This window comes from Diabrotica undecimpunctata, chromosome 7 (assembly GCF_040954645.1).
Source record: "Diabrotica undecimpunctata isolate CICGRU chromosome 7, icDiaUnde3, whole genome shotgun sequence".
In the NCBI taxonomy this organism is placed as follows: Eukaryota; Metazoa; Arthropoda; class Insecta; order Coleoptera; family Chrysomelidae; genus Diabrotica; species Diabrotica undecimpunctata.
The window spans coordinates 69,961,213-69,970,694 of record NC_092809.1 but is presented as its reverse complement, the minus strand read 5'-3'; the positions used below and the strand labels follow the sequence as shown (position 1 = coordinate 69,970,694).

The following is a 9,482-nucleotide window of genomic DNA, read 5'->3' as shown; positions in this document are numbered from 1 at the left end:
ACCGATACTCTCGCATGAACTACCAGATGCAACAACACAAGAAACCTTTTGACTAGGGTCAATTCTACATACATCTTTAAATATATCGAAACCAGAACTACCCATTATTGTCCGTGTTGCTCCACTATCTAGTAATCCCATTATTTCTTTTCCGAGAATAGAAACGCTCAAGTACGGCCGTTGGTCGCCTTGCGCATGAGCCAAGATAAAGTCCAGGACTGCCATGTTGGTAGAAGAAAAAGAAGAAGAAGAGGGGGCCGATTCCTTAATATCCCCTGCCAGCCGGCCTACTGTGCAGGACGTCTTGAGTTTTTTGAACAATTCGTACAGGAGTTGGTTGTTACGTATGATCGTCCACACTTAAAACAAAATATTTTCCGATTTTGAGTACATTTTCTAAATTTGTGATCTCTAGCACCACAATTCCAACAAGAAGGTTCGCTTCTCGTCTCTACTGATTCAACGGTCACTTTGGGAGAATTTGTTGAAGCGGTACAAGATGAGGAATCTTCCACTGCACATGAAAAGATAGGATTAGCTGGTTTTCTGTAAGCGAGGTCAGGTTCAACTAGCAATCGAGTATTCGTTGGTGGAGGACAGAACTGTTTTATTCTGCATTCGGTTTCCTCAATAGATTTTGCAAGTTGAAGCAACTCGTGTATATTGTAAATCGAGCGAAGAGAAAGTCCTGTTTGTATGTAAGGAAGCATGTTCCTTTTGATTAGCTGTACTCGCTGGTCTTCAGAAGGGGAAGCATTTAATTTTTTGAAGAGATTTTCCATCACAGAAATATAATTGACTACACGTTCTTGCGAACCTTGCGTTCTTTTACGGATTTCTTCCCATAGAGCAAATTCATAATCGTGAGGTTGGAAAGCACATCTTAATTTTTCCACGAGGTCATCCCACGATGAAAAGGTTCCCATACGATACCACAAGAGGGCATCTTTGGTAAACAACTCAGGTGCAGACCGAAGTAAACGCTCCTTGGATACACCTCGAGATTGCCTTAATTCTTCAACCCTTTCTATGAAACTGTTGACACTAGTGACACCATCATATTGAATTCGCCACCTGCTAATATCATGATGCTGAGAGAATTGATCCAACTGTGAAGTTTCAAATCTAGGATAAGTGTTTACAAGATGACTCGAAGGTATCGACGACAACCGCATATTGCGCATTTGATCATCGAAGCCTGAGGAATAGGCATGATGTCCTTCTGGATATCTTCGTTCTTGGTATTCTACTTGTCTTGGAGTACTTTCTCGAAGTATTGGATGAATCCCACCAAATGAAACTCGTTTATGACTTGATCCATATTGCTCATTTTCCAGTTGACAATTTCTTGATGTCAGAGAAGAAAGACCTGAAATGTTAGCTAAAATCGAATCCTTTGTGTTTGGAATGGCAGAAGTATGCTCATACTCAAGTTCTGTATCGAGTCGAGTGCCATCAGGTGGTGGATGATTTCTAGATTGGGTGGAATTATTATCCTCTTGGTTATCTTCAGCAACATCCGAAGTTGAATCGCAATCAAATTCAATTTGTGGTTCTTGCCTGCTTTGCCTAATTTCAGCAAATGGATTACTAATCGATTCAAACCTCTGTCTAAGTTCTGAAACTCTACTAATTCCTACGTCTTGTCTTTCACCATATTTTCTGTCAGTGGAGTGTACTACTTCTGGAAGAAGTGGAACAGCTGTGCCCAATAGCGAGAAATGATACTGGGATAAAGATTCATCACGAACAGTTCCGTCTTTAATTCGATTTAAATCTGCAACTAATTTCTGATGCCATTCTTTGAGATGAACAAGTGCTGTACTTTCATCACGAATTCTGTTCAGACGCAAACCTAAATGTGTTAGACGCGAGGATATCCGTTTAAATTCATTTATTTTATTTGCTGAATCAAATTCCTCAATATTTACTTCCAAATCCTTCAGTTTGCTTCTACAAGTTAAGATTTCATATTGCGGATCCAAATTAGCGATTAGTGGTGCTGCTCTTCGACCTCCTTTTTCTTCTCGAAAAATATTTCTTAAACTCTCTCTTTTCTCAACAACCCTATTCCCAATAGGCAAGTTCCTTATAGAGAGTTCATACGTCAATTCGTCCCCCAATAATCTATTGACGTCCATAGTTTACTTGGAGATAATCTGACAAAAGCGAAGCGCAACCCCACCCCAACTTGGAGGAAGAAAACGAGTAAAAGAAAAGAAAACAAAGACCAAAATATTGTTATCATTAAACTCCAACAAAAGCGAACTTTTTTTTTTAATTAAATTTTAAAATTTTAAATTTAAATTTAAATTTTATTAATTTTAAAAAAAATTTAAATTTATTTTAGTTTTAATTTAAAATCTTTCCTATGATAAATTTAAATTTAATTCAATTCTTAATTAAATATTTTTTTTTTTTATTGTAATTTCAAATTTTATTTAATTAAATTCAATTTAAATTTATTTTAATTTAATAAGAAAACACCTGTCACAGGTCAAAATTGCTAAATACCAATAGAAATAGACTACAAGTACAACCAAAACCTATTATCTTATCCTTCGAATTATACCAAAATTCGAAACACTAAAATTCCCATAACAAATTAACTTTAACAAATATAATCAGAAATTAAAAGTAAAATCCTCAAATTTAAAGAAATTTAATTAACAATAAATAATGGCAACGTCGGTGCGTATCCCGGGTGTAGAATTATAAAGGTTAACACCAAATTCACGAAACAAATGTCACTAAAATATGAATACTGTGGAAAGTTTAGTTCCACGGATTGACGTTTTCAAATTGACAGTGTGATTGACAGGCTTCAAAATTGTAAGGTTAATAGTTAATAAATTATAAACATTAGAAATTTACATAAAATATTCAAAAAATTGTGCAGTTTTTGGAAAAAAAGAATTAATCTCAAAAGTAACAGTAGAAGAATTGTATTTTTCAACAGTTGGGGCGCCAAATTGATATGTATTTTGAAAACGCTCTTTCGGAGAGCCCTCAGGGAAGTGGGTAAAGGAATGATTATCAAAAAATCAATATATTCTTCGATTGCTACTTTTGTTTTTATTAAAGATTTCTTTTTTTAAATCAATTTATAATCAAAAGTTGAACAATAAAGTGAAAAGGTTAGTTAACAAGTTCTTATTATAACCACTACAGTGGGGTTCTAATTACAGTGTCCTACTAAAAAAATTGAGAAATTTAGTGTAATGTTCGATTCTACCAAAATTAAGAATAAATTTCCACTTAGCTGTTAGAAAGTCTATCTTCTTGATTTCTGGAGACTCGATCCCAGGTGAGTACTTAATATTTATTATTATTATTTCCTTTAATAATCCGACGTTTTAGGTTCTTTCTCTCTTATGGACAATTGGATAACATCCGATCCTAACTAATATGGAAAACTGATAGCCAATCCCTTAAGGAGTCACGAGATTATAAATATAAGTTGAAAAGATGATCAAAATGGTTTGAGATTAAATCACAGAGTAAAAATAAAAAGGCCTAAAAAAACGTTATTAAGTTTAAAACGTAAGTAGTTATTTATTTTTTTCCAAAAGAAAACCTACCTTTGTTCAAATGTGGCCTTAAAGTGTTTCTAATACGAAATTAGTTTATAAAATCGAGTTTCTTTTAGTTTTAGAAAACAAATCCACACGATAGGTGATAATTGCTCAGCTTCTCACTGCTACAACTATTAAATTTTCGGAAAACTATCAAGAAAACTCTAGAAAAGCCGCAAAATTGCGTTGTAAGTTCTACACGAACCAATACTTTTTCATACAAAAGACCACCAAAGAAAGGAAAAGAAAAAAATTAAAGATAAGTTTTTTATCTGGCGCCGGCCATTATCCAGTAAGAATTTATTTAAAGTAAGTTGTTGTACTACTAATAGGATTGAGATCTGTTTAAAAATACAAGAAGAAGAATTCTATCAAGCTATTTTTGACATTAACCTTTAAAATAAAAAATAGGCTTTTTGGTTTGTTTATTTTTAATTTAAAGTTTATTATTCATTTAAATTTATACTTATTTTTGTTTTAGGCTGTACAAAATCAAGAAAAGAACGAATAGATCATCTCAGAGACCAAATAAGACTTGGGAATGCATTAATTTTCCATGAAATCTTGTGGAGTTGTTAACAATTATTTAGCCAAAATTAAAATAATAAAACTTTATTTCAATAATTTATTCTGAATTCTTTGGACCTGTAACATGCTTCTACTGCAAAACTATTTGAGGATCTATATAGAGGATCCTGAAGGAAAAACTCGTAGAACATTTAGAGACATATTTCCAAACATTATTCCAAACTACCAATTTGCATTTAAAACTAGTCATTCCACACAAAATGAATTAATAGAAGCAGCAACCTTAACTTCTCAAGCAATAAATGAGCACAATAGGCAAGCTATTGGCATCTTTCTAGATGTACAAAAAGTATTCCATTGCATCAAGTCTGGCATGCTAGACTAATAAAAAACTCTAGCAAGCCTTAGTGCCCATACTATTCTTGAGAATGATCCGATCTTACCTTTAGGCTTAAACTATATATGTCAAAGTCGCAGACAAGTTATCCACCTCATCTATTTCTCTAGCAGGATTTCCATAGGGCTTAATTATAGCGATAATTCTCTATACAGACTACAATATTGACCTCTAACTACCCCATACCTCATCTGAATGTATCCTGCTATATGCTGACGACACGGTCCTGCTCTTCACAGCTCCACCCAGGGCTAACTGTAGAGAACGCTCTGTATTTGAGAAAGCACAAGCATACTAGACCTAATAGACGAGTGGACAAATAGAGATCACCTCTCAATCCAACAGAAACACAACTTATTCTAATTAAAAGCCCCAAATGGTTTCGCCACGTGCTAGGACAATAAAACCACATTATGCTCAACGGAGATCCGCTTAATTTCAGATCGTCAGTGTCTCCTACTTAAGTGTCGAATATTTAAAGACACTTAACTGGAACGCTGGCATATGAAAGACTCTCAACAGAGTGAGAAACAGAACCAGATTCTTAATAGCACTAAGTAGTAAATTTGGGAGTACTTATAACGTTACTTAGTAAAAATCTACACTTTACTAAAATTACTAAAAGACAATTACTAAATCAAGTCATGGCCACCGAATAAAATATCCTGAGGAGAAATGATAACTTAACTTATTAAAATAAACTTAATAATTAAACAAAATAGTAACTTAATGACAATATGACATCTATCTGAGCGAGTACTGAGAGCTAACTTACACCTAAACCCTGGGTTCTACCACAACTTCCAGCCACACACAAATGTTGACAATTTACAATCCCCTACTTAGTTTTACAGCAATAAAAAAAGGAGGCATTATACCTTGACGAGGCGAAAGCCTTAACGAGGTCACAGTATAAAGAGGTTCCAAGATGGAACCTCTCTATACTGTGACGAGGTCGTTATCTTTTCCGGTCCGGTGTTACTCTCATGACTGCTTGTTCAGTTTTTTCTGAAACTATTGATATAGGTGCTTCGAAGGTTGTTTAAAGTTTTATTCTATCAACAAAAAGACGTTTAGAAAAAAGATAGAAGTCTCATAATATAACCTATATTATAGGATATTCGCAATTGAAGTGAAATTGGTAACGCAGCTGACATACAACGCATCCGAAAAATAACATCATCATATTTTTATATCAGCGATGATTAACACAACGTACTAGATGTGCGAACGATGGTTATTTAACACTAATAGCGAAAAACTGAAGAAGTGTTAAATTAAATAACGAGTAATAGAAGACAAACTAATGAAAGGAAAAAGAATTTATCCTTAAAAAATTAAATTTTAAAATTGAACTTAAAACAAATTACTTATTTAAGATTTCCAGGCCTCAACGTTTTTTTTTTGTTTATTTTTCACGTTAACAATGCTAATTGTAAGAAAGAGTCTATAGCCCCAAATATTACGTTCGTTTTCTACTCTTTTCTTTAATACTTATTGCAACCAACCCACATTACTCTTCCAAATAATTTGGCACCCTTACGTGAACCATTTGAACAACCCCATTTGCGGCAATTCATCTTTACAGTAATTAAGTTTGTTGAAAACACCGTGAGGTTTTTAAAAACTATTTATTGAACTATTACACTTAATTACTTATATATTATATATATATTTACAAGTGCTCTAATTCACAAACCTCTAAATAACAATAATCGTAATAACTTCTAATAACAACTCAACAACTACAACGACAATAGCGACAAATATTCCTAATGCTAGGTATTTATAGTTTTTCTATAATAAACAAATAATTCTAGAATATAAATATGTTTATAATAATTTGGTTAATTTTATATGATAAGGTTGTTATTCTTCGGAAGATTCTTGTTTATTCGGAAAATACCGTTTCTAGAACATATAGGGTGTCTACATAACTCCTCCCTCCTTAAGTTCGGAAAATAAGGTTTTCTTATTTTGCGATGCCATGGGACGAAGTTCTTGGCCGATTTCTTGATTTCTTTTCTTCTTACATTTGTTTAAATTTGGTTTAATAAATCTAAAATAGCTAAAAACAAAGATGATAATAAACATGATTATAATAATCACAGTATTTGACCATGGGTGACTTCTTGATACTTCTTGAAGATTTGAAGGTTTCATGTTTCTTGCCATGTTCTCCAGTTGTTTTATTCCTTGTACATCAATTTCTTTAATATGTATGGGTGGTAAATTATCTTTTGCTTGACTTATTTCAATTTCTGGTAACTCGAATATAAGTTCTTCATGTACTGTTCTTTCTGGTATAAATTCTTTTTCATTAATTTCTAGTTTACAATTTTCAAAGTTGATAACTGAAGGTTTGATAATTCTGTAAATACCATTATTTTCACATTGTGCTCGAATATTTATTGGCTCCATGGGTAGCACCATTAGTTGATTTGAATTAATTTGTTGAATATCTGTTTGGGTTAGATTCACTTTTATACTTTGACATTTATTTTCACCATTTTTTATTAGGTTTACTATACAGGATTCAGCTTTTTGAAGAGATTGTTTTTTACAATAGTAGTAATTTTCGACTTCAGGGCATCCTTCATTTGTTGACCATTCTTCGTAAGAGTTGATTAAAAGGAATGGGTATTGAGGAATAATTATTTGGTTAGAGATCGGAATAGGATATAATTTGAAATATTTATATGTATTGGAAATTAATGGAACATAAATTTTAAATAATATTATTTCATTTTTGATTATCACTTGTGTCGAAAATAAATTATAATAATTCATAAAATTATTAAGTTTAGGAAGTTTTGATGAATCATAAGTTTCAGAATTTAATATTAAATTTTTTAAACTTTTTGGCTCAATGATTGAATTATGTAATATATTTAATTTTGCAAAGGATATAGCAATTTCTATATTATTAATGACATTTTCTATATTTCTTAAATGATAATTTAAATTATCTACCATCATCATTAATGGAAATATATCTTCTATTGTAAGAATTCTATCGATTGTATTTGAAATTGATCTAATTTGATTTTTTAATATTTTTTGATTATCAGAAAGTATTTGGAATGTTTTTGTATATTTTTCTGATAATTCGAACAATACAGTTTGGAATTTTGTTAAATCTTTATGTAGTAACATATCATTGTTTGTTAATATTTTAAAATAGTTTTTTATATATAGTTCATCTTCAGAGTCCATAGTTCCGAAAAGCCATTTTTCTACTTTACCGAGACCGTTTATTAGTCCTCTTTTAATTCTTTTTTGTTTTCTAGGTTCTATATAAGATTCTAATTTATTTTTAATATTTGTACTTAGGCTGAGACCATTGTTTATTTTGATGGTTAATATAGTTGTGTAATTATTATTTTTATCCTTTTGAATCTTCCTTAAACTATTTAATTCATATACTATTTTATTAGTTACGTCATATATGTTGCTAATGTTAATATGATACATAAATATATGTTTATTTGTAATAATCTTACAATTACCTTTTTGTACAGGTAATATTGGGTTTTTTAAGTTTGTTATTTTCAAACTTATTACTTTAGTTTGTATATTCCATATTAGGAATATTACTGTTATCAGCATGAACTTCATGTTCTCTTATTGGATGATTATCTGAAACAAAACGTTGTGGTTTCAGTAATTTTAAATGATAAGTTTTGTTTTCTGTTTTAATTTTATTGTCACTTACCCATTCTGGTTTATTTATTTTAGTGTATCGTGGTGAAGCTTTTCTTCTCTGGGATCAATGTATTTTTGTCTATATAAGGGTTTTGTTATGTCAATGTTTAAATCTGTTTGTTTCTTTTTATTCAGTTTTGTCAAAGTTTTTGTTTGATTTGTTAATACTTTTTCTCTAACTTTTTCATTTAATATATCTAATGTTTCTGAATGTTCTTGAATATATTGTGAAACTCTTACGTTTTCATTTTTCTCAAAAGGATCTTTATAATCTAGTTGTCCTCTTAAAATTTGAAAGGGTGTATAATTTGTGGCAGAATGTATACTATTATTGTATGTTAGTATCGCATAATTGATTAAATCTTTCATTAAAATAGTTGGTTTTTCTTCTTTAAGAATTCGTAGTGATTCTATTAAAGTTGAATGGAATCTTTCTACAGGACTGTTGCTGTTTGGATTGTAAATAGTAGTATAATGTATTTCTATACCATGTAATTTACAAAAATCTTGTAATACATTATTTCTAAATTCTGTACCGTTGTCGCAAGTAATTTTTTGAGGAATTCCATAGTGGCTTATATAATGAATAAATTTATTTGTTAGTTCAATAGCGTTTTTTGAGTTTATAGGATAGGCTTGCGCGAATTTGGAAAAACTATCTATTATTGTTAAGAAATTACAACCGTTGAATAGGAATGTGTCCATATATAAATGTTCTAATGGATTTTTTCCAATAGGGGTTGGTTTCAGTATCAAAGAATAAGGATGTCTCTCATATTTTGATTTTTGACAATAATCGCATGAGTTAATATAATTTGTAACATCTTGGTCCATGTTTGGCCAATAAAAATGTCTTTTAAGTGAAATTAAATTTTCTTTTATTCCTCTGTGTGTTGTTTTTGTTTCATGATAGAATTGTATTTTTTCTTTTTGTTCATCTTCGGTTTGTACATCTGTGACCATTAAATTTGCAATTACCAATGAAAATGTGTTATGTTTAAACTTTTTTGTCATATAATTAATAAATGGAATTTTTAAATCATCATTTTTAAAATGTAAACAAAAAGTGTTATGTGGTTTTATAGTTTCTCTTATTAATTTAATCCATTGTTCTTCTGTCGAAACTTTAGGAATATACCAAAAATGTCTATTTTTATCAAATATTTTCTCAAATGAATGTTTAACATTATTATCTTTGTTATTTAAAATTATTATTTGGTTTTTATAAGTATTAATACTTTTTTCTGTAAATGGAATATTGATAATTGGATCTTCTT

At 30.7% G+C, this 9,482-nt stretch overlaps 1 long non-coding RNA gene across 1 annotated transcript; it reads left to right on the top strand.

Annotated features, from left to right (window-relative positions):
- Nucleotides 1-2,745: 2,745 nt before the first annotated feature.
- Nucleotides 2,746-4,193, top strand: LOC140446814 (uncharacterized). The gene is made up of 3 exons (XR_011951504.1): nucleotides 2,746-3,543; nucleotides 3,650-3,884; nucleotides 4,057-4,193. It is a non-coding gene; the product is annotated as an uncharacterized lncRNA (long non-coding RNA).
- The last annotated feature ends 5,289 nt before the right edge of the window (nucleotides 4,194-9,482 follow it).